The sequence below is a fragment of the Mustela nigripes genome, chromosome 4, assembly GCF_022355385.1.
Source record: "Mustela nigripes isolate SB6536 chromosome 4, MUSNIG.SB6536, whole genome shotgun sequence".
In the NCBI taxonomy this organism is placed as follows: domain Eukaryota; kingdom Metazoa; phylum Chordata; class Mammalia; order Carnivora; family Mustelidae; genus Mustela; species Mustela nigripes.
The window spans coordinates 151309844-151334599 of NC_081560.1; the positions used below are offsets into that span (position 1 = coordinate 151309844).

The 24756-nt window shown below is 39.8% G+C and overlaps 1 protein-coding gene across 11 annotated transcripts in view; it reads left to right on the forward strand.

Annotated features, from left to right (window-relative positions):
* Window positions 1-7198: 7198 nt before the first annotated feature.
* The window catches only part of MAPK8 (mitogen-activated protein kinase 8), a 99483-nt gene continuing 81925 nt past the window's right edge, over window positions 7199-24756 (forward strand). For 4 of the 11 annotated variants that reach the window (XM_059397976.1, XM_059397973.1, XM_059397972.1 and 1 more), the window contains exon 1: window positions 7199-7377. The gene's annotated coding sequence lies outside the window, so the exon portion shown is untranslated. Of the gene's footprint in view, window positions 7378-8758; window positions 8882-10010; window positions 10109-23388; window positions 23458-24516; window positions 24596-24756 lie in introns of all 11 variants that reach the window. The other 7 variants (XM_059397974.1, XM_059397975.1, XM_059397978.1 and 4 more) reach the window with 6 other exon arrangements.

The window sequence follows — 24756 nt, forward strand, 5'->3', positions numbered from 1 at the left end:
AGGATTCTAGAGAAATGTCTACAGTTATGTCATTTTGAATCCCTGGCTTTTGATCCCTATTGAGTACTATTCAAAACTCCTTGACTTCACAGCTTACTCAGCACTCTCAAGAATCTTCTCTCTAATCTAAAAGCTGTAAGACCTGTTGGAGTAGGAGGAAATCTAGTGTGTTGGCTAGGCTTTTGGGGGGATTTCTTTTCCGTGTGTCTGTGTAGTTTTGTTTTGTTTTGTTTTTATGATTACTATCTCTGATCCTGAGGCCAGCTCTTTGTATTTGGTTTTCTATTTGGCTTGCCTCTTTTGGTCCTGTCTGATCTCCCTCCTGGGGCTGTTGACCTCTGAAACAATGGGAAAATTCTGCCTTCTGAAGTCCTAACCTGCTGTGAGGGCAGACTGAACCAAGTACTTGAATCTGATGTCCTTCTGTGTGATCCTGTCTTCTCCAAGTACATGGGTATGTGCCGTCACAAGATAATCCAAACAGCCTGGTCCCTGTCTCTACACAGACATTCCTTCACATGGTAGACCTTGCTTGATTGCTTGGTGGTAGACAGAACCACATGCCAAGGTCATACCTTTGAGAAGAAGGTATTAGTGATATCCCATTTGACCTGCTGATTCTGCTCTCTGCTTGGCATAGGCTGACGGTTACCAACCCACACCTTGACTCTACAAGGAAATAGAATACTGTGGGTGGTGTTGGAGGGTGGTGAGTAAGTTGGGGTCTGGGTTTGAGACCTTATCCAGTCATCATGACTTGGCACCCCCAGAAATAAGTTTCTCCACTATTTACCTTGGACTGCTCATCCCTCAAGCATTAGTCAGGGCATAGACTGCCTCAGATTCAGGAGAAATGCTTGCTTTCTCCTTTACGTAGCTGGTGTTCATTTCAAACCTCATACCTTAAAGGGTTATGGCCCTGGCCCCTGCCTTTTCTCCAGAATAAAATCTCCCCTCTCCTCTGCCTTCTTAGTCCCACAACAAGCTCAGAGCTGGCCAGCCTGATACAGCTATGTTAACCCACAGCTGAGAGTTAATCTTGCTGGTTTTGACACAAGGAGCCCTGGAACCTACCCTCAGATACAAAATGGCAAAATTCCACCAGCTTAGAAGAAATTCTAGGCTAAATAATTGTAAATAAAGAAGAGCATCTTTGTCCAGAGGTCTAGTGGAAAGCCTTCTTCCTAAATATATGCTTATTTAAAATAACAAGGATTTTATTAGTTATAGGACTTCAACAATATATTCTTTTCCTGTCATTCATTTCCCTTTCTCTCTTTCTCCAGGGAATAAGTACTCAGTATCTTCAATATCTGGATGTGGATTGAAAGAGGAAATTATAGCAGAGGTACATCTAAGTTGTGGGATATGGGCGGCAGAACATTCGAAAAAAGAGTAAATAATAAAAGATTAAGAGAAAAATTGAAACAAAAACTAATGGAGAGGGCAGGTTGTCCTGAGAGTTTTTAAAAATATTTTTATTTATTTATTTGACAGAGAAAGAGTACAAGCAGGGGGAGCAACAGGCAAAGGGAGAAACAGGCTCCCCTCTGAACCCTGAACCCAGGATCCTGGGACCATGACCTGAGCTGAAGCAGAGGCCCAACTGACTGAGCCTGCTCTGAGATTTTAAAGAACAGAAAATATGTTAAATTAAAGCACTCGCTCTCAATCTTGGCTGCATATCAAAATTATTGAGAAGTGAGTTGGGGGAAATTGGAGGGGGAGACAAACCATGGGGGACTGTGGACTCTGAGAAACAAACTGAGGGTTTTGGAGGGGAGAGGGGTGGAGGGTTGGGTGAGCCCAGTGGTGGGTATTAAGGAGGGCATGTATTATATGGAGCACTGGGTGTGATGCATAAATAATGAATTCTGGAACACTGGAAAGAAATTTTTAAAAAAATTAAAATTAAAAAAAAAATTACCTGAGGGGTTTTGAAAAACTACAAAAGCCTGGTAGATCTTTGAAGAAGAATCTCCAGAAATGGAGTCTAGGCATGGGTAGTTTTCAAATTTCTCAAGATGATCTGAACGAGCTGGCTGACTTGAGAGCAAGTGTCCTAGAGCAATGGTTCTCAAACTTGAGTGGACACCAGAAATACTTGAAAGGCCCATTAAAACACAGATGGGCCCTCCCTTAAGGCTTCTAATTCAGCTTGTTTGAGTCTGAGAATCTGCATTTCTAATGAGCCTTTAGGTGACACTGATATTGCTGGCTGGGGACCACAGTTTGAGAATCAGCATCTTAGAGGAGTAAAGGTGCAACATTTTTTCTATGAGAATGTGTGCATATGCTCAGTCTAGAGGCTGGAATAGCTGGGTTGTCTCTTGTGTGCACCGTAAACCATGTATGACTATGGGAGTGAAGGGAAAGGGGAAACCCAAGTGAAGAAGGTGGATTCTTATAAGTTTAAGTCAGAGAACTGACCATTTTCTATCTCCACTGGGTTTTGTTCAAGTTGTGACTGAACAACTCTGTTCATTTTGGTCCTGTCTTACCACTGAGGAAATAAGTCATAGTTCTCAAAGTTGAAGATACCAGTTTGCCAGAAGAACATTCATCTTTCCTCTCCTCATACACCCAGGGCCTGAACTGCCCCCTCTGGAGCCTGCTGGCTTGAAAGAGCCCCGAAGAGCATCCCAGACACCAGGGTGACTGACCAACGTGCTAAACCTCTTCCTTTTGCAGAGGGAGTAGATGTGACTGGGGCATGATTAGAAAACCAGACTGCCTTGGTAGCTCGGTTGTTTGAGTGTCAGACCCTTGATTTGGGCTCAGGTTATGGTCTTAGGGGTTTGGGATCGATCCCTGCCTTGGCAGAGGGAGAGGTCCATGCTCAATGGGGAGTCTGCTTAGATTTGCTCTCTCTCCCTCTGCCCCTCTCCCAGGGTACTCGTGTGTGCGCTCAGTGAGAGCTAAGAACCGGCTGTCCCCAAGACAACTCCCCTGGGACAAAAGTCAAAAAGCCTGAATTCCTTAGCCTTTCCTCATTTCCTAAGTTACTCCCCAATAGGTTAACAAGGGAGCACTAGAAGTTAACAAAGAACAATGTCACGGGAAGGAAAGAGGCCCAGAGTCACATCTGCGTACAAAAAGCATTCTGAATTTTCAGAATATCAAAGAAGATGAAATTCAATTATAAGTAGTGAAATGCTTTCTGAAATTACACAGATGGACATCTATATAAACACACAGGATATCCTTTGCAGGTATAGATAATTGGAAGCTGACCCTGGTAGGCTGATGCTAATTTAGAAGTGCTCCCTACTGAAGGAAAGATAGACTGTTAATTGCATCATAGAAATGGACATGAAACTCACAGGAACTCTGCTCTGGCTCACACCTCTTACTCCATAACCTCTCTGATTGTATGGTCTCTTGTTTCCTGGAGGTCTAGTGAGGAGCAGGAGGTCCCGGCCAATACTTCCATCTGTGTGTCCAGTTATGCCCCTGCTCTCCCAGTAAACTCACGCTCCTTCTTATGTCTTCTAGGAGTCTCCCTACCAGATGTAAAATGTTTGTCTTTCTTCACGCCTGACCCATCCATACTCACCACCTTCCTTCTCCCATCTCCCATCATTCCTCAGCACATTCTAATCCACTCCTGGTTCTAAGTACTCTGGGATTTCAAATCTCCTCTTGTGCTGATACTAGTAAACACTCCTTTCTTCTTGAATCCCTTTTTCCTTCCTCCCTGATAGCTCCTTTCCAGACTTGTCTTCTTCGTGGTCATTCAATGCTGAATTTCTTCAGGCCTGGCTCCTGGCCTACTTTCCTTGCTTCCTGCCTCCTGTACCATGGGCCTGGGCTAACTCTTCCATACCCGAGGCTTCAAGTTATCACTCTCAGGCAATGATTCATCTCTTCCCACCACCCCCCCTCCCCGGGTTTATTGAAAAGTAATTGATATACATCACTGTATAAGTTTCACGCATACAGTGTATGATTTGGTTTACATATATTGTGAAATGATTACCACGATATGTTCAGCGGACATCCATTTTCTTATACAGATGCAATGGAAAGAAAAGAAGGAAAATTTTTTTTGCCTTGTGATGAGAACTCTTCAGATTTACTCTCAGTAGCCTTCCCATATATCCTACCTCAATGTTAGCTCTAGACATCATGTTGTACATGATATACCTAGTACTTATTTATCTCACAACTGCAAATTTATATGTTTTGAACTTCACCAATTCCCCCTTCCCCAACTCTCTGCCAACCGCAAATTTCATCTCTTTATCTATGTGTTTGGTTTTGCTGTTGTTGTTGATTTTAGATTTCACATATAGTATTTGTCTTTCTCTGTCTCGTTGATTTCACTTAGCATTTGCCTTTGAGGTCCATCCATGTTGTTGCAAATAACAGGATTCCTCCTTTCTTATGACTGAATAATATTTTGTTGTACATATTTATACCACAACTTCCTTATCCATTCATCTATCAGTGGATACTTAGGTTGTTTCCATGTCTTGGCTATTGTAAATACTGAACACAGGAGTGCAGATATCTTTTCAAGTTACTGTTTCTTTATTTTTTAGATTTTTTTAAAAATTTATTTGACAGAGAAAGATCACAAGGAGGCAGAGAGGCAGGTGGTTGGGGGGGTAAGCAGCCTCCCCATGGAGCAGAGAGCCTGATGCAGGGCTCGATCACAGGACCCTGGAATCATGACCTGAGCCACTTTAACCCACTGAGCCACCCAGGCACCCTTCGAGTTACTGTTTTATTTCTTTTTCTTGCCTGATTGCTCTCGTAGGACTTCTAGTACTATGTTGAATAAGAGTAGTGAGAGTGAATACCCTTGTCTTATTCCTGATCCTAGAGGAAGAGCTTTCAGTCTTTAACCATTGAGTATCATGTTAGCTGTGAGCTTGTCATATATGGACTGTATTGTACTGAGGTATGTTCTTTCTATGCTTAATTTTTGAAGAATTTTTATCATGAATGTATATTGAATGTTCAATATTTCTCTCTTCTCTGTCTGAGCTCTGGTCTGTATATCCAGCTGCAACATGGTATCTCTTTTGGTCAGATCAAAAACTACCTGCTCTCACAGTCTTTCCATTCAAACTTCATTTTCTGCTAGGACAGCCATCTAAGTGAGCCAGCACCACTAGCTACCTTCGGCCACAAGCCAGAAACCTATGGGTTTTTCTTGTTGACTCCCTTTCCTTCATTACACACCTAACTCATCACCGAAATACATGCTTTGGATCTCCTAAATGGTCCTCAGATCCTTCCTCTAACTTGTTTCTGTTACCATCACCCTAGACCAAGATTCTATCATCTAATATCTAGACTACTGCTATATCTACCTGGCCTCTTTGCAATAAGGGATATTTTAAGATGCCATTCTGACCATGCCACCCCTTTTGCTGAAGCATGTCAGGGTTTCCCATTGAATTTAGGATAAAGACATTGGTAGTATGATTGCAATATGTCAGTTGTCTTCCCAACTTCATCTCATAGCTCCTTCTTGTTCTTCCAGCAGTGCTGATCTTTCCACAATTTCTCTAACTCACTCTGCTCCTTCTCATCACAGGACCCTTGCTCACCAAGTTACCTCCATCTGAAACATTTTCTGCCTGGTTAAATCTATTCTTAGCTTAAGAGGCAGTTTCTCCAGGAAGACTTTCCTAGCCTTAAAAACTTTATCAGTAAGTTTCATAATATTTTGTTTCCATATCAGTTTGCATTATAATGCAGTAATCATTTTGGATTTCTTTACCATTATTAATTCCACATTATGTTGATTACATCTGTAAGCTCCATTGTATTACCAGGGCTAGCACGGTGCCTGGCACAGAGTGGGCATGAAATAGATATTTATTGGAGAAATAAAGGAAGGAAGGAAATAAAGAAGTCTGAGAGGGAGCAAGGAAATAGGGAGAGAATGTATAAATGATTGCTCATATATATATATTTCATTTCAGAATCACTGGGAACAGGCCAGCCCAACAGGACATGGGGAGATAGTGTACCTGAATTTACCCATTTATTCAACAAGTATTTATGTATTCATTATTAAAGTAATGTACTTTTTTCTGATTATGAACATAATTGTTTCATTTGGAAACCATGAGGGAAAAATTCACAAATATAGAAGAGAATCAATTTGCCTTTCATTCCAGAGTCCAATGATGAAGTACTGTTAAAATAATTTGGCAAATTTCTTTTCAGTTTTTTTTTTCCCATGGATACATAATATGTAGGTAGGATCGTTATATACATACCTGCTTCTTTCTCTTAATGATATACTGTCAGCATTTTCCTGTATTGTTAGGAACTCCTTGGGGCATCTGGGTGGCTCAGTGGGTTAAGCCTCGCCTTCCGCTCAGGTCATGATCTCAGGGTCCCGGGATGGAGACTCGCATTGGGCTCTCTGCTCAGCAGGGAGCCTGCTACCCCCCACCCCTACCCCAGCCTCCCTCTCTGCCTACTTGTGATCTCTCTCTCTAATAAATAAAATCTTAAAAAAAAATTCCTTGAACACATAACATTTAAATTGCTAAGACATATTCTATTGGATGGATGCATATAATTTAGTCACCCGTTGTTGGATATTTAAGGGCTCGCCAATTTGTCACTTCTATAATAAATACATGCTTTGTGGGGCTCAGAGATAAATAAGATAATACATTCAATCTGGCACGAGGTGATTTTGGGAAAAGAGGAGACGGCTTTTTCCAGGTGGCTGAAAAGAAAAATTACTTGCTGTAGGTTGCTGGGCTCTGGACAGGTGTCCTCAGAATGTAATGTGTTGTCGGTCAAGGTAAGGAGCATTTTGTCTCTCCGGTGTGCGCTCAGACTTGGGTGCCTGCTCCCCGGGAGAGAGAGGGTGGGGAGGGTCTGGCCTAAGTGCACCTCACTTTCAAAGCCTGAGGCGAGGAGCCCCTGAGGCTTTGGCTCCCACTAGTGGAATGCCCCCGGGCAAAAGCTTGGCGTTCTAGCCACACGCCGCCACGTGCCGGGCGCAGGGCCCCGCCCCGCCCGGCTCCCTGACACGCCCCTCACGCTTGGCTATCAGAAACTCTCCCCGCAGCTCCGCCTCCAGGCGACCTCCGCCAGTCCTCCCGGCCCCTAGAGTAGTCCCGCCCCCGGACTGCGGGCCCCGCCCCCGCAATCCGGGCCCCGGGGCTGCCCCGCCCCGCGGAGCATTTCCGAGACGCGGGGGCGGGGCCCTGCGCGATGACGTGGGCGGGCGTGCGTGGTGACGGCCCGCGTCCCTGTTACTCAGCGGAGCCGCGGAGGCCGAACGACGCGGCCGGGAGCGGGGAGCCGCGAGCAGCCCTGGGTAACGGCCGTGGCGACCGCCCGGACGGCGCCAGTCCCGCCGGCGGGCTTTCCTGTCGTCGTTCTTTGCGTTGTGGGGTGAGTGCGGCGGGCGTCGCAGGGCCGGGGCGGCCCGCGGCCCCGCCGTGTTTATGTTATTGTGCCGCCGCCACCACCGCCGCCGCCGCCGCCTTCTCCTCAGCCGTGACCCCCTCCCGAGAGTGGGGGCGGGAGCGCGCGGCGGCGGGGGGCGCGCGGCGGCGGGGGCGGCGCGGGAACAATAGCGGCCGGGGAGGCGGGGGCCGGTCAGGGGGCGTGGGGCTACGGGACCCTGGTGCTCCCTGTCCGTCAGCCCCCGGCCCGCCGCCCAGCTCCACCCGTCTGTCCTCGCGCGCCCTTCTCACGGGGGTCTCGCATCCTCATCCAGAGGGGAGAATGGAGCGGAGGGTGGGTGGCAAGTTCTGAAACACTTCGGGGAAGGTCCGGGCGGAGGCGCCTGAGCGGCCCGCCGCGCCCTGGCTGCCTCTCCCGGCAATGGGGAGCCGAGAGCGCTCCTCCGGTGGCCGGGTCCCGACGCCGACCGGCGCCCACGGGGTCTGTGTTTTGTTTCTCCGTGGTTTCTTTGTGCTAAGGTTCTGGGCGAACGCAGGCAGCGGCGCCGAAAAGGGCTGGGGTGGCCTTCAGCTCTAGGCTGCGGGGGGGAGCCTGGGCCCTCGACCTGGCGCGGAAGGTGTCCATCAAGCTGTGAGCGAGCTTTAGTGGTCATCGGGCTTTTCTCTTGAGGGTCACTCGGTGGTGACCTTTTGACTTTTTCACCCCACCCTCTCCTCTCTTTGTCTTGCACTTGTGTTTCCAGTCTTTAGATGGTAGAACCAAGTCCATTTTAGAGTATTGTGATGATCGCTTTTCATTTTAATTTCTGAGAGTTCGCCATCAGATGTTTACTGTGAACTTAATAACATGTTGACTGCATGCATGGTATCAATGTTCACTGGTTACTATTTTTACCTCTGAAATTCAGTAGTCTTTTCTATAGAACTCTGGTCTGTCAGTCCATTGTGTTTTGAGATAAGCATCCAGCAAATATCTTTGGCAATTAGAACATCTGTTTATTTCATTCATTCATTCAGCAACTGTTCAGTACTGTATTTAGATGGAGAGTTTGAAGGTAAAAAGAAGTATCATTTAATGAAAGAGGATGCTTTGACGAAACTGTAATAGATGCCCCTAAAATGAGATAATTATGTAAGTGGTGTGTGTTAAAAAGGGTATAGTTGTACTCTGGGTCATTTTATTGTTGTGTTTTCGTTTTGGTACAATTTGGAACTTACAGTGTTTGGGAAGTAGAATTAGGAGATTGGTCTAAATATACAATGGCTTTCTTTATTTACAAATTTAACTTTTAAGTTTTAATAGCCTTACAGTCTTATAGTCACTGGTAATGTTTATCTCAAATTACCCTGCTATGGGTTAAACCTAGGTGGTCATATGCTGTCCGTGAACATGTTTAGTGCTGTGCCTGACAAAAGCAAGCAATCAAAGTGGGACTTCCTTGAGGACAGGCCTGTCTTGCATCTGTCTCCGACACCTAGCCTGAAATAGAGTAAGTGTTCAAAAAGAGTCAGATTGATGAAAAGCTCTTTACAATTAGTAGTGTTTAAAATCCAGGCTTAAATCCAGTCTTTTCAGTTCTCTGTAAAGCCTCTTGCATACTGTCACTTTCAGATGTCTAAATGATTGGTTCATATGTATTATCTGGTACCACAGTAGGGGCTCTTGAATATTTTATTTATTTTTAAAGATTTTATTTATTTGAGAGAGACAGCTTATAGGTGGGGGGCAGGGAGGAGCAGAGGGAGAGGGACAAGCAGGCTCTGCACTGAACAGGGAGCCTGACAGATCTATGATCATGACCTGAACAGAAGGCAGACGCTTAACTGAGCCACCCAGGTGCCCCTGAATATTTTCTTACCTTTTTTCCCCCATCACTTCTAATTCCTTATCTTACAACAAAACCTTGTCTAAAAGTCTGTGTATCACACACAGGCATAATGTTATTACAATAGGGGTCTAAAATGACTGAGTTTGTGTTTTTGCGAATATTGCTTGAAAAGTTTCTGATGACATTTATAAGTGGAAAAGCTAGACTATAGGAAATAAGCTACATAAAAAGTTTTATTAGAGATGTTTAATTTCTAATTGCATTTTTAGAAATGTTTAATTTAAAATTCTACCTTGGTGAAGCATTTGGGCCTAACTTAACATTTTTCTACTGGTGAAGCATATGGGCCTAAAAACCCAAATAATACTTACTTATCCAAGTTCTATTTTTTTTCCACTCATTACTTAATAAATTTTAGCATTTGTTTTGGATATGAGAGAATTTGAGGTGAGCTCATTATTGCCTGATGTAGAAGACAAGTAAAAAGGAAATGATACTTTATTAAGATAAGGAATGAAAATCTTGAGATACCAAACTTTTAGTACTTTACCTAGTTACAGTATGTCAGATTTCAGGAAGGGTTACTAATACAAATCCTTGGGCAGTAGCTCATTGTCAGGCTACATGTTAAACCAGTTTTTTGTTTTGTTTTTGAATTTCTTTTGATTAAAAAAAAAAGCTTTATTGAGATATAATTCACATATCAGAAAATTTACTCTTTTAAAGTGTGCATCAGTGGTTTTTAATATATTCACTAAGTTCTACATTGATCATTACTATCTAATTCCAGAACATTTTCATCACCCAAGAAAAACTCTACCCATGAGCAGTTATTCCCCTTTCCACTCTAAATTATGTTTAAAGGAAGAGATAGCACTGATTCTTTCGGTGAGTATATTCCATTAATAAGTTTGAAATGGGCTGTCTTTTTGTCCTGGCAGTGTGGGAAACTATATCCCTGTACTCCTTTAGGTCCTTAGAGAAAGGCCACTTGGAGAAGAAATTAATTTAATAATAAATTCTACCCAAATTAATGAGATTAGAATCTAAACTCAATGCCTAATTTTATGGAAATGACCTTGTGAAGATACTCAGTGCTCAGTGAAGCAACTTGAATTAACTTAAGTGTCCAGTTAGTCACAAACTATCCTAGAGACAGTCGAGGAAGTTACTGAATAGAAGTCTGATTCAAGTTAGTCTGCTTTGTCTGTGAATTGAGTTTGGACATACTCGAATCATCTAGATAGTTCAGCCACTGTGTGGCACATGTAGAAGTATGAAATAATATCTGACATTAAGATGCCAGCTCTGTAGCGGTCTCTGGTCAAATCAGTGGTATGGAGAATAAGTTTTGGATTCATGTAGTGCAAGGAAGTCATTGTAGCTACATAGTTCTAGATATGAATCATTTGCCTATTTCAGAGCTGTGATGCCTATTGTCTTAGTCATGAGCTCTTTACATGAACATTTAGAAAATTAGTTTTCTTACTCTAATGCAGATTAACTTGAACTTTGATTTCAGAAATGAGTTCTGAGTCAACAGACTTTATTACCTAAAAAGAGACAGGAGTACTAAAAGAAGAGCTGTCCTATCAGGGCAATAGGTGAAACTAGACCTGTCCAGTAATCAGACCTAGGTTCACTTTTCAGTTCTGTCTTCTAGACTTTGTCATCAACAAGTTCCTGAGCCATAGAAAAGTTGCTTAACCTTTTTGAATTTAAAACTGTAAGCTGAGGCTGTTGGAACCTTTTTTTTTTTCTTTAAGATTTTATTTATTTATTTGACAGACAGAGATCACAAGTAGGCAGAGAGGCAGGCAGAGAGAGGGAGGAGGAAGCAGGCTCCTTGGGCTCGATCCCAGGACCCTGGGATCATGACCTGAGCCGAAGGCAGAGGCTTTAACCCACTGAGCCACCCAGGCACCCCTTTTGGAACTATTTTTTATAGAATTGTTGTTCTTGAGATAGGTTTTTCCAGAAAACATATTGGGATAAAAAGTTTTTGGGTGATAATCAGAATCCTGTGTCAGGAACAGCAATGAAATTTAGACTTTTGTAATTTTCAGAAGCAGAAAAAATTAAGTATTTTCTGTAATCCATTCTTATAAAACAAATGAAAATTTCACTGTAAGCTTAAGTTTTTTGAATGATAGATTTTATTCATTCCACGGCACCATGCTTTACTAATGAGACTCTTTACTCTCAGAGAGTTGGTGGAAGATGTGAAAATGAAGAGTTGCCTTAAGAAGCTTCCAATCAAGGATTGGAATAAAGGCATATCTAAACAGTGAATTTATATTCTTTTAAAAGATTTATGAGAGGGCTTCCCCCAAACAAACAAAAGCCTGCCTCCAAATATCTGGGCAGGCTAAATTTCATTGAAATCCGTTTTTGAAATTACATGTGAATATGTATGTGTATAAGTTCTTTTAGAACACATATTAGCTGCCGTTCTTCTTCACAGTGGTGGGTTATACAGTACATATATATGTCTGTCTCCTGTTACCTTTTGGAAGTATGTCAGTTTTGGTTAAAATCTGCCAGTCCTTTAGGAAGTTAAGGAGCCCAAACGTAATAGTCATTGTTACCATAAGTTTTAAGGTCAGCTCTGAGTTCAAATTCATGATCCAAATCTAACTATATGGCCAGGTTGGTTAGTTCAGGTTATATACTGCCTTTGGGCCTGTTTTATTATTTGTCAAGTGAGAATAATAATAGCACATAATCTCATAGGGCTGTAAGGTTTAAGTAAGGCATTGCATGTAAAGTGCTTGGCACTAGTACAGTATCTGGACCCTAGATGTAAGTATTCAGGAAATTTTAGCTGTTATTATCACTTATTATTTTTAACTTGGAACAAATGGAAAATGCCAGGTAAATTAAAAACAAATTTCATGTATACATCTGAGTTCTCCAGTAAATGCCAGTTGTTTCCCTCTGCATCTTTGGGGGTTTATTTAAAACTGGATTGTCTCATCTAATCTGAATTGACTGGAATAATTTAACGTTTGGAACAGTAATCCTCTCTGCTTTAAATTTAATTTAAAAGCAAATATTAAAAAAAATTATTTGCCACATTCTCTGATACAAAGTTATTTTGCCGTGTTTACCTTTCCCACTGCAGAGAATTGTCTAAGCTTTCCTAGGTTGATTTTGACAGATTTCTAAAAGAATGGTAATCTAGGAGCTGGGAGTAGCTGTATCCTGTTTCTGTATTTGAAGAAAATGGAATGCTTTTCCATCTTTAGTCTTACTGGAATTTGTGACTTTGTGAAGACTGCAAATTTGTCAGAGACTGGGTAACCACAACAGTTCATTAATCATTTTCTAGAGGCCTCTAGAAAAACGAGGGAAGCTATTTATAAGTAGTATCCGGAAATATTTTTCCTGTGTTTTTCTGAGTTTTCTGTGTAGTGTTTCTGTGGTTATATTGGTACATCACTCCTTGAAGACAGGAACTAAGAAATGACACTGGTTTTACATAGGTGGTATTCATTAAGTGATGTGGGGGCAACAGGAAGTAGAAATTAGTCTGTACTTTTCATGAGTATAACCTGATGGGAAATAAGGACAAATGTAAGTGCATTTATGTCCTAATGCAAGAAACCAGATATTGATAGGCATTTCATTGGGAATTTCCTTAATCTTGAAGTCTGAGTGCTGGATGTTGGAGCATTTGGGGACTTCAAAACCCTATATCTGTCATATTACCTTTTAAAATGTACTCACTAGATAAACCGCAGAAAGGAAGATGTCTTCTTTCCTAATTTCTGGTTAAAGTTGAGAGTGTGGTACAGATAAGTCAAAATCTGTATGCTATAAAAGATAAACCTTTTATCCTCAAATTCATTTTGGAACACAATAAAGTATTAAAGGAAGTATATGAAAAGCAGATAGAAAAGATGCTACTCAAATACTAATCAGAGTCCTCAAACTCCTGTATTGAAGCTTTGATGACTTACAGCTAAATTTATGGTAGGAGCATTTCTTAAGTTTTTCTAATATTGAGAAGTATGGGCTTTCTGTTGCTGAGGGTCCCAAGCCCCCCCACCATATTTTTGGGGTCACTAGAAAAAAATATTTTTGGGGTCACTAGAAAAGAAAATCTTTGGTTGGCATGAAGCTTCAAAATATCAGCTAAAAGCTATTACGAGGGATGGTTACTCACCCTTTCTTGACTTGATCCTTAGAGGATGACTCTCTGACTCTCAGCTGCCACATGGGTCAGCCAAAAATGAAATAAAGGAAAGCCATCACAGATTTCTCTGTGACTCAAGAAAGGGTTACTTTCTAGTCAAACGAAAACCAAAGCATGTAGCTGAGAATTGAAAAGTTTTAGTAATTTTATTTACATCTTAGGTAATGTATTTACTTGATTCAGAATTTCAAAGATTTAAAAAGATGTACAGTATAGTCTCCTTCCCATTCTGCACAGCCACACAGTTCCTCCACAAGGAAACACTGTTAAGTTTCCTGTGAATCCCTTCAAAGATAGTTTATGTATGTGTAAGTAAATGGAGATATAAAATACCTTGTCCAAAACCCTAGATCCAGTTGTATTTCAGAATTGTTTTGTTTGGGGGGGGGGTTGCTGTGGAAAGGTAATATAGTGCATTTACTGCATTATTCAAAATCCCTATTGGGGAATGTTGTAGCATCTTATAATTAAATACATTAATATTTCTGCAACAAAAGCATAAATAGTACAATAAAGATAAAAATTTTATCTTTATAAAAGCCTTATGGAAATTATTGTCAGATTTTGACACCAAATAGGTTTGTACTAAACTTATAAGGAAATATTTTTTCTGAACTTTAAAGATTTTAGAATGGCCAGTGATGGATTGTATGCCTTGTATGTGTAATGTATGTTCTCTGCCTTCACCTTTTTCATTTAAGTTGTTCCATACTATGCACAGTATTCTTTAGCTTTTATTTTTAACTTAACAGTATAGCTTAGGATGGTTTCCTGTTAGTCAATCAGGACATAAATGTCATGCTTATTCTTTCTTTCTTTTTTTTTTTTTTTAAAACACACTTCACTGAGACTATTTGTCTTAGCTTGGGCTGCTATAGCAAAATACCATAGACTGGGTGGTTTAAACAATAAACATTCCAGTTTTGGAGGCTGGGAAGTGCAAGATCTAGGTGCTCAGAGATTTGGTTCCTGTGAGGACTCTTCCTGGCTTGACATGTCACCTCACTGTGTCCTCACATGTCCTCACTGCTCTCTCTTCTTTTTATGACACTAATCCCATCATGGGGTTCCATCTTCATGAGTTCCTGTAGTCCTAATTACCTCCAGAATTCCCAAAGGGGACACACAAGTTCAGTCTGTAACACCATTATACAGGTTCAGTATTGATTTAAGTACCCCTTTTGATGTACATTTAGATGGTTTTCAGCCTTTTGCTATGAAAAGATATGGTACAGTGGATTCCTTATATATACATTTTTTAACACTTGTATAGAAACGTGTAGTATACATATCCAGAAGTGGAATTCCTAGAATGTATGTGCTTTCTAAGTTTGATAGATATTGCCAAAATAACATTTGAAGAAACTGTTTCAACTTACATTCCATCAGCCCTGCTATTATGAGTAACATTAAACATCTTTTGTCTTTCAAGGGCTATTTATATTTTCTTCATTGTGAACTGTCCATATTCTTGCCTATTTTTATGTCACTTTTGTTACTTCTCAGATTTGTCGAATTTATTTTTATGTTAGGGAATTTATTTTTACATTAGGGAAAATAGCTGTATGCTATTTTTTGGAAGTATTTTTCCTTATTTGCTCTTTACTTTTTAGTTTGTTTATGGTGGTTTTATCACACTGATTTTTTTCCCCCAGCAGTTAAAGTGCTTACCAATCTTTATTGACTTCTAAATTGTATGTCATTGTTTGAAAGTCTTTCCCTGACTCAGCATTATCCAGCAATTATCAAATGTTATCTTTCCAGTACTCTTAGGGTTTTTTTTGTTCATCTCTCTCTGCCTTTTGGTTTTGGTTTTGTTTTTTTGTTTTTTTTTTTTTTAACCTATTTGGAGTTTATTCTGGGGCAAGCTATTATGTATAGGTTCAACCTTATTTTTGTCACCACATGACCATCCAGTTGTCCCAACATCATTTATTAAATAATCCATTTTTGTCTTACAGATTTGAAATGCTACCTTAATAATTTACTGGATTGCTAAGTGTATTTGGGACCATTTCTGGTCCACTGATCTGTCTGCCTACTTGGGAATCAATCCCTAGTCTAGTTTCCATTTCTGTTGAGATGACTTAATTACTTATTTTATGGAGGTAAAGTTTGCATATAGTAAGATGCACAGCATAATGAATTTTGCCTGTATATTACTTGTGCAATACCCAGATCAAAATATAGACCATTACCATCACCCAGAAAATTTACTCATGCCCTTTTCAAGTTAATATGTCCTTCTTGCCACCACCTTTCCCACCTTGATTAACCTCTATCACATTGATTTAGTTTGTGTTTAGGATTCTTTTTTTGTATTTATTGGCAGTTTTATGGTGTTCTTTTTATCCAAGAATATGGGAAAACTTAATCTTTTCATTTTTTTCAATTCCCTTTTTGAATTCCTAACAGCATTTTTAGGTTTTGCGCTATTCTTTCTTTCTTTTGCTGTTAGAAATTGCATCTTTTCTTCCATTTCAGCTACCTGGTTATATAAAAGAAAGCTGTTTTTTTTGCTTATTGACTAGTTATATTAAATAATTTGCTTTTTAGAAATTGTTACTATTTGTAATAATTCTGTAGTTTTTCTTTTCTTTCTTTTTTTTTTTTTTTTAAGATTTTATTTATCTGAGAGAGACAGATGGTGATAGAGAGCGCAGGCAGAGTGGGAAGGGAGAAATAGGTTCCCTGCTGAGCAGGTAGCCAGAGATGGGGCTCTGTCCCAGGATGCTGGCTGGGATCATGACCTGAGCCAGAGGCACTCAACTGACTGAGCCACCCAGGCACCCCAAATTTTTTATTTTCAAGTATAAATCATACATCCTTTTTTTTACTTACTCCAGTTTTTTATCTCCCCTCTCCCAACTTTTATACCCCTAGTGTTTTCTTTTATTGCATTGGTAGCAATGATTTTTAAAACATAGTTTTTCTCCACAATGTATAAAATAAGGATCAAAATACCTGTACTTGCTGTATATTTAAAGGATATGAATAGTAATTGAAATTGAGGGATTATGAGAGTAATTAAAGCAATGTAAAGTTTTTCAACATTAATATAAGAAAACTTGAATTGTGGTTTTTAAAATGTCAAAAAGACAAAGTAGTGATTATATGACAGTGAATGCAGAGTTGGTAATTAACTTTTTTGTCTATTATTTAATAATACAAATAGATTGTTTTCTATGTGCGTGGCACCCAGAGGCAATTTCTAGTAGTGTAACTTAGTCTGCTGGAAATTACCTCTGGGTGCTATGCACATAGAAAACAATCTATTATATAGATTCTTCTAGATAATAGATTATATAACTTCTATATAGCTTGACCCTTTAGAAGTGAGCAGCAAGTGAGCGTGGACAGGAAGGATTTAGGCTTAGAAAAATAATACTGGCAAAAATCTGCAAGTCTAGAGAGCATGAAGGTAGGGGAGGGAATTGAGGGAGTGACTTTGATTTGGCTGTTGGGTTTGGGGTAGCTATATTGTGTGTGAAGATACTTGGCTGAAATTCAGTAGGGATCTAATTGTTTAATGGATATTTCATAGTTTATTTTGTATCTTGCCACTTCTCCCCCACAAAATTCAGAGGTGGTTTACTCCTCCAGGACACACACACTGTTGAATAAGCTAGAAATAAAAAATCAAAACCAAGGGAAAACAAGAATCCAGAATATTCTAATAATGTTATAGCTGATAGGTATTTAGTACTTAACCATTTATCATGCACTATTTTGGGACTTTACCTGTGTTAAAGTGTTTCAGTTTTTAAGCTAAGATGCTTATACATCTTAGCAAGTATCAGCATGACAAGTTGGAAATCTGTAGGGCAGGTGCTGATGCTGCAGACTTGAATTTCCTCTTCCTCAGGGAAACCTCAGTTTTGCTCTTAAGATATTTCAGCTGATTGAATAAGAAGCATCCACATTATTGAGAACTGTCTCTTTCACTTAAAGTCAAATGAGTGTGGATGTTAACAACATCTGCAAAATACCTTCATAGCAACACTTAGATCTGTGTTTGATTGAATGATAGGCCCCTCACCCTGCCAAAGTGATACATAAAACTAGGTCAGTATAAAATAAGGAAAAGGGAAGGGACAAGGGAAATGAGGTGTGTGTGTGTGTGTGTGTGTGTGTGTGTGTGTGTGGTTTTGGTTTTGTTAGGAGTGCTTTCAGGAGTGGAATTAATCATAAAATCTTAACTGGTTAAGAAAGGTGGTGAAGTCAGGGTGGGGAGTAAGAAAGTTTATTGGGAATTGTTAGAATTGTTAGAGGTGAGTGGGATGGGATAAAGTAATGCTCTAGAAGTCTTGAATGTGTTGGTCAGAGTGGGATGCTTGAAGTAGAGATTTAACAGGTATGGTAGTTTCTTCTAGCAATGATAATACCCAGGATGGACTTGGAGTGGGCTGCTAAGGTGGAATTGAATGAAAAGTCTGTGGAAATGAGGAGGCCAGTGAATAAGAGAGGCTGAGCTGTCAAAGGGGTCAGTCATTGGTGAATACAAGCAAGTGGTAAGGAAATAAGGATACTTCACTGTGAACTAACTATTCGACAACATCCTCGGTCAGTGGGGAAGAATTGAAGGAGGGTAGATGATAATAAGGAACGGTAAAGGTAGTATAATCAGCTAAATTTGGCTATCACAAATTAGGAATTTCAGAAGGCCAGTGAAGGGCCTAGGAGGATTGAAAGATTGGGTAAAGTGGAGGATGTACTCAATACTGTGGCAGTAAGAATTTGGGGAAGATGACCAGGAAGAGTTGGACTTTTTCTGGAATGTGAGGTGTGATGGGGTTAGTCCTGATCATAGAAGTGGGCATTCGTTCTACTGTTGGAGGACTCCGGCAGTGTTTTTCAAATAGCCAGTGATGAATTCAGGAGGTTACTACTAATGTATTTTTAAATGAAATGAAACAGAATATCACAGTGAAATATCACAAGTAATAAAGTAAGAGACTAAGAATTTTTTAACAGCTTTGTTGAGATTTAAGTCACATACCGTTACAGTTCACCTGTTTGAAATATACAAGTTATTTTTTGTTTGTTCTCATGGAGTAGTGCTCCCATCACTACAGCCTACTTTTACAACATAGTTGTCACTCTAAAAATTCCATACCTATTAGCATCACTCTCCCCATTCCTATGCAACCCCCCACTTTTCCCCAGCACCAAGCAACCACTTATCTTCTACTTTTTGTCTCTGTAGATTTATTTTAGGCATTGTATGTAAATATAATCATGTAACATATGGTCTTGTGGCTGGTTTATTTTACTTAGCACAATGTTTTCATGGTTCATCTTAGCATGTATCAGTACTTCATTCCTTTTTATGGCCTAGTAATACTCTATCCTACAGGGGCACCACATTTCATTTATCCACTCTTTAGTTGGTGGGCATTTAGCTGGCTTTAAGTCATGCTGTCATAGACATTCACGTACAAGTTTCTGTGTGACAGATTTTCAGTTCCTTTGGATATTTAACCACATTGGATGGAATTGCTGGTCGTATGGATAATTCCATATTTAACATTTTGAGGAACTGCCATACTGGCTTTTCAAAGTGGCTGCACCATTTTACATTACCACCAGCAAGGTACAAAGGTTTCAGTTTCTCTGCATCTTGTCAATGTCTGTGACTGTCTTTTGATATAGCCTTCCTAATGGATGGGAAGTGGTATTTCATTGTGTTTTTGATTTGCACTTCTCTGATGGCTAATGATGTTGATCATCTTTACATATGTTTATTGGTCATTTGTCTATCTTGGGAGAAATGTTTATTTAGATTCTATGCCTGTTTTTAAGTTGGGTTACCTTTTTATTATTAAGCTGGGTTTTTTAGGTAGTATAGGTACAATTCCTTCATCAGACATGTGATTTGCAGATATTTTCTCCTGTTTTCAGTTTCTTCATAGTATTGTTTCAAGCACAAAAGATTTAGTTTTAATGAAATCCAGTTTCTGTTTCTTTGTTGTTGCTTGTGCTTTTGGTGTTTTATGTATGAAACCATCACCCAGCTCAAGGTTATGAAGAGAACTCTTGTGTTTTCTTCTAAAAGTTTTATAGTTTGAGCTCTTACATTTAGTCCTGTGATCTATTTTGAGTAAAATTTTTTGTGTATGGTGTGCAGAAGGGATTTGACTCCATTCTTTGGCATATGGACATGCAATGTCCTAGCACTATTTGTTGCAAATACTGTGCTTTCTTATCGAACTGTCTTACCATCCTTGTTTTAAAAAAAATTTTTTTTTCCTGGACTATCAGTTCTATTCTATTAATCTATAATATGCCGGTCATTATATCAGCCACCTGGCCTTGATTATTTTAGCTAAGAATGGTTTTTTTGAAATTTGTGTTTCAATTAAGTTGAGTATGCTTATATACAGATACACCTGGAGGTTGTCTATAATGTGTTATGATGTAAAATGCTTGGAAATCTCCGATTTGAGCTGTGTTGGTTCTCTATAACAGTTTATGCTCTTATGGCAAATGAATGGACTATATTCCCTCTCAAGGACTGGACCAATAAGGCAGGTTAAAGGGCCTTTTTGTGTAGAATTCCTTTTACTGAATGACACATTTTTCTTTAGTAGATACTCTTTTGGGAGGTGTGTGGACCTGAATAAGGAAGGTTTAGAACAGCTGTGGGAATTTTTAATCAGAGATGAATCTAAGGAGTAGGAAATGAGGTATGGTTTGAAATTTCAAAGTTAGCAGACTTTTGTCCTGGGCCAGTTTTTCATGACTCTGTTGTTATTTTTTGTCTTTTTAAAGTTTTTGCTTATTTGAGAGAGAGAAAGAGAGTGAGAAGGAGCCACATGGTGCGGGGCCAGGGGGGCGAGGGGTGGGGGCATGACAGGTACAGAGTAGGAGGGGAAGCACACTCCCTGCTGAGCAGGGTGCCCACCAACTCCGGGCTGGATCCCAGGTCCCTGAGATCATGACCTGAACCAAAGGCAGACCTTTAACCAACTGAGCCACCCAGGTACCTTCTCAGTTAAAAAACAAACAAACAAACAAACAAAAACTTTTGAAAATGTTAAGCATGTCTGTATAGGGTAACTTTATTATTTTGTAGATATTTTCATGTAGGCTTTTGTATTATTCAGTTTTTCATCATGTTGTCTTCGTCTTTTCTACCTGGATGTTTCTTATTAAGGCATTACATATGCAAAAACCTAGGGATAGTTTCTGGTTTAAGGATGATGTTACCTCCTTCCATGAAAGACTTGTGTTTGCTTTCAGTAGGAAGCTATCTAGTGGAACTAAATAGGATAATGAACTATCCTGTATCATCTTAATCCAGAGACTGAAATGTTTCAAAGATGGGCTCCACACTTTGCAAAGGCTAGCCTATTTTATGTTTTGTTTGCTTTTAGGATATGATTCTTTGGGGTCCTAACATAAAACCAGGGGTGTTATAAGTCCCCCCTCCAGTCCCCATTTCCCTACTCCCATACTGCATTGGGCCCTTACCTCCCATATTTAAGTTCTCCAGTCTTGTAGGTCTGTGAAGCTTTCTCAGTTACCTTATGGAATTGACAGATGTAACCTAGGAAAAATGGCCCCAGATGCTTGGCCCACCTCTGAGAATTTCCTTACTGTCTCAAATCTTAGCCTCCTTACCTTTTTTACTGCATTGTTAGCATTCTGAAACCTTCAAAGAGGTGTGGGGGGTTTTGTTTGTTTTTCTGATTTTACCTGGGGGAAGCAGGTATCCAGTTTTTCTTGTTCTCAGTAGGAGATTAGTCTGAATTACCTGGTTCACCAAAGTAATTTGTGAGCTTGATGAAGGTCTATATCTTAAGATTTCCAGTATATGTAGTTTTAGTTTTTCTCAAGGTGAGATTTTGGGTACTAGTGTTATTACATATGTATTATGTAGCCATATTATATGTATCACAGCAATTATTAGAAAAGGGAAAAACAAATGAAGTGGTGGGAGGGTGGGAGGTTGGGGTACCAGGTGGTGGGTATTATAGAGGGCACAGATTGCATGGAGCACTGGGTGTGGTGCAAAAATAATGAATACTGTTATGCTGAAAATAAATAAATTTAATTAATTTTTAAAAAAAAGAAAAGGGAAAAACAGACAGGATTAGAAAAGGGAGGAAGCAAATGGCAGAGAGAATGATATTTTTGCAAAGTTTGGGAGAGATAAAGCTAAGGAACATTTTCATGTCTATTAGGACTATCAAAGGACAGTTATGTGTAAAAGGAGCTGACATTTATCAGCATGAGATTGTTATAGTTATGTGGCTGTAGAATTGGAACAGGCACAGGGAAGTATCTGTTCCGTTATCTTAAGTAAAATTTTTAAATTTGTTCCACAAATTTGATTTTAATTTGTTCTAAGGCATTATGAAGGGTTTGACTTTGGGGCCAATGGTTATGCTTTGTAGCAGTATGTATCTACAGCACAGCCTCTATTAAGGGATTAAGAAGAACTTACTTCTGTGAAATCCATTATTAATATAAGGTATAGGAAATCATATAGCTATTAATTTTAGTTAACTTACACTCTTCTTGAGTTCATTTATATTCTTGAACGTCCAACTCATTTCCTGTATTACTGAAATTTCTAAGTTATAAAATTTTCTGTTACTTTTCAGTTACTGTAATTGAACAATGAAAATGATATCTCTTTTGTAGTCACCTTTCTTCTGAGAAAATGAGAGACATTGGAGGTGTCCTGTCTGAGGTGATTTTATCAGCATTGTTTTGGTTGATATTTTAAACTTTCGGAAGGTGGGAAGTGTTTCTTAAACTGATTCCCTCCGTGCTCCACCTTCCTAATGTTTATGCAGTGTATGTGTTATAGGATGCTAATTTAAAATGTGAAAGTTTGTTACATTTGTCAATAGAATCTATTACTATATTTTGGTGCTTTACAGTTCATTCGGGCAGCCTTTTTCCCCCCCCCCATTCTCCCTCACCACCCCAATCTACTTTAAGAATCTTCAGGGGTGCCTGAGTGGCTCAATTGGTTAAGCTTCTGTCTTTGGCTCAGGTCCATGATCTCAGGGTCCAAGATCAAGCCCTGTGTTGGGCTCCCTACTCAGTGGGGAGTCTGATTGTCCCTCTGCCCCTCCCTTGTTGATGCAAGTGCTCCATTTCTCTCTCTCCCTCTCAAATAAATAAAATCTTTAAAAAAATGTTCTAACATGCAAATTTAAAGAATCGTACAATAAGCACGCCAGACTACCATTTGGATATGGTTGTTAACATTTTGTAGTATTTGTAGTATTTGTTTATACAAATTTGTTTATACAATACGTATTTGTGTATGCACTTGACCCCTAAATGGTGCTGAAAGACCCACGGATCCCCTTACCCAAGAATCCAACACTGCCACTGGATGCAATCAGCAAGAGGTTCTTTATTGTTAGGCAGGCGCCTGCGGGTGGTCAGGGCGCGCCTGCGGGTGGTCAGCAGCTCCTGCTAGCTGAGCACACCGGAGTGAGGCAGGGTCTTTTATAGGAAGGTACAAACAAGTTTTGGGTGGGGCGCAACTGATTGGTTAACAGTTTGAACTTTTGAAAAAGGCAAACTTGGAGTTTGCTGATTGGCTCTAAGGACCCGCGCGCGGGAGGAGAGAGGCAGGGAGGGGGAACAAGAAGGGGGAAGGTAGGAATGCCATCATGGCGTCTTCTATTATTTCTATAAGCCAAGCAGTTACAGAAGGGCAAAAGAGCAATTAATAAGCAATTAATAACCTAATTTACGCCTAAAAGCCAGCGGTTCACAGAAAAGCAAACAAGCGGTTAGTTATCCTATATGTCTTCTAGGGGAGGGGTCTTTCATTGCCATGCATCTCTAAAAATTAAACACATTTTCCTACAGATATCATTCTTTTAAAATGGAGCTGTAAGTTTTAGTCTATATTCGGGTTTCTTCAGTTGTCCATTTGCAGATGGTTTTCTCAAACTCTAGGGTTCAATCAGTTCATGCATAATATTTGTTATTGCTTTAGACACTTAATATGCCTCCCCATCTGTGGAATATATGTTCCAGGACCCCCAGTGGATGCCTGAAACTGCAGGTACCAAACCCTGTTTTGTTTTTTTTTTTCAATATATGTATTTTTATAATAGTGTTTAATTTCTAAATTAGGCAGAATAAGAGATTAATAAGGATATGTTGATCATAATTATATAAAAGCTATGTGAATGTGGTCTATAAATATCTTATTGTACTATACTTCTTCTACCTTTTTTGTGATGATATGAGGTAATAAAATGCTTAAGTGATGAGACAAGTGAGATGAATGACATAGGTATTGTGAATAGCACTAGGCTAGTATTGACATGATGATGGTAGATGAGAAGGAGCTTCATCTGCTTTGTGGAAAGATAAGGGGAGATTGCTGTACTACAAGTCTCCCTACCTCCACTCCCCTTCCCCCTACCACCAATATTGCCTTCTTTTTTTTTTTTTTTTAAGATTTTTATTTATTTATTTGACAGACAGAGATCACAAGTAGGCAGAGAGGCAGTCAGAGAGAGAGAGGGGGAAGCAGGTTCCCCGCTGAGCAGAGAGCCAGATATGGGGCTCGATCCCAGGACCCTGGGATCATGACCTAAGCCGAAGGCAGAGGCCCTAACCCACTGAGCCACCCAGGTGCCCCCCAATATTGCCTTCTTAAGATAAGACCAGTTGTCTGGCAGAACTTTCCACATTCTGGATTTGTATGATTGTTTCCTTGTGGTATTTAACTTGTATCTGCACCTACTGTGTTTCCTAAAAATAGAAAGTTTGGTCTAGAGGCTGGATTATATTTAGGTTTTTTGGCTTAGATGCTCCTGTGTACATTATATTCATTCATAACTCAAGACATATAACACCAGGTTGTCTGCCCAAATTATAGTCATTTGGTTAGGTGGTATTCATTAGATCTATCCATTATAAAGATGGGATTTTTTCCCCTCCTTCTTTGTAATTAGCACCTGATCAGTGAGGCAATGATTTGGTTCCCTGAGAATATTCTGTTTCCCAGCAGCCTTTGCCTAATGTTTCTTAGCCTTTATTGATGAGTCTTGTCTAAACTAGTTATTTCACTTGAGCTCACGAAATGTTCTTTTCTAACCCTGTCATCCTTCAGGATATATTAGCCAACTATCGACTATTAAAAAGACCTTTCTCTTGTCAAGTAGGATTGAACTAGAGTTTTTCCTGAAAAGGTGAGGAAATGCTTATTTTCTTTTGATAATCAACTTTTTAACTCTGAAAACTGAAATTCTGAAACTCTGAACGTGATGTCTACTCTGAACTAGATGTTTTGAAAGAGAGAGAAGAGAGAAAGAAAGTTGTCTGCCACCACTGGAGATGACTGCTAACTAGA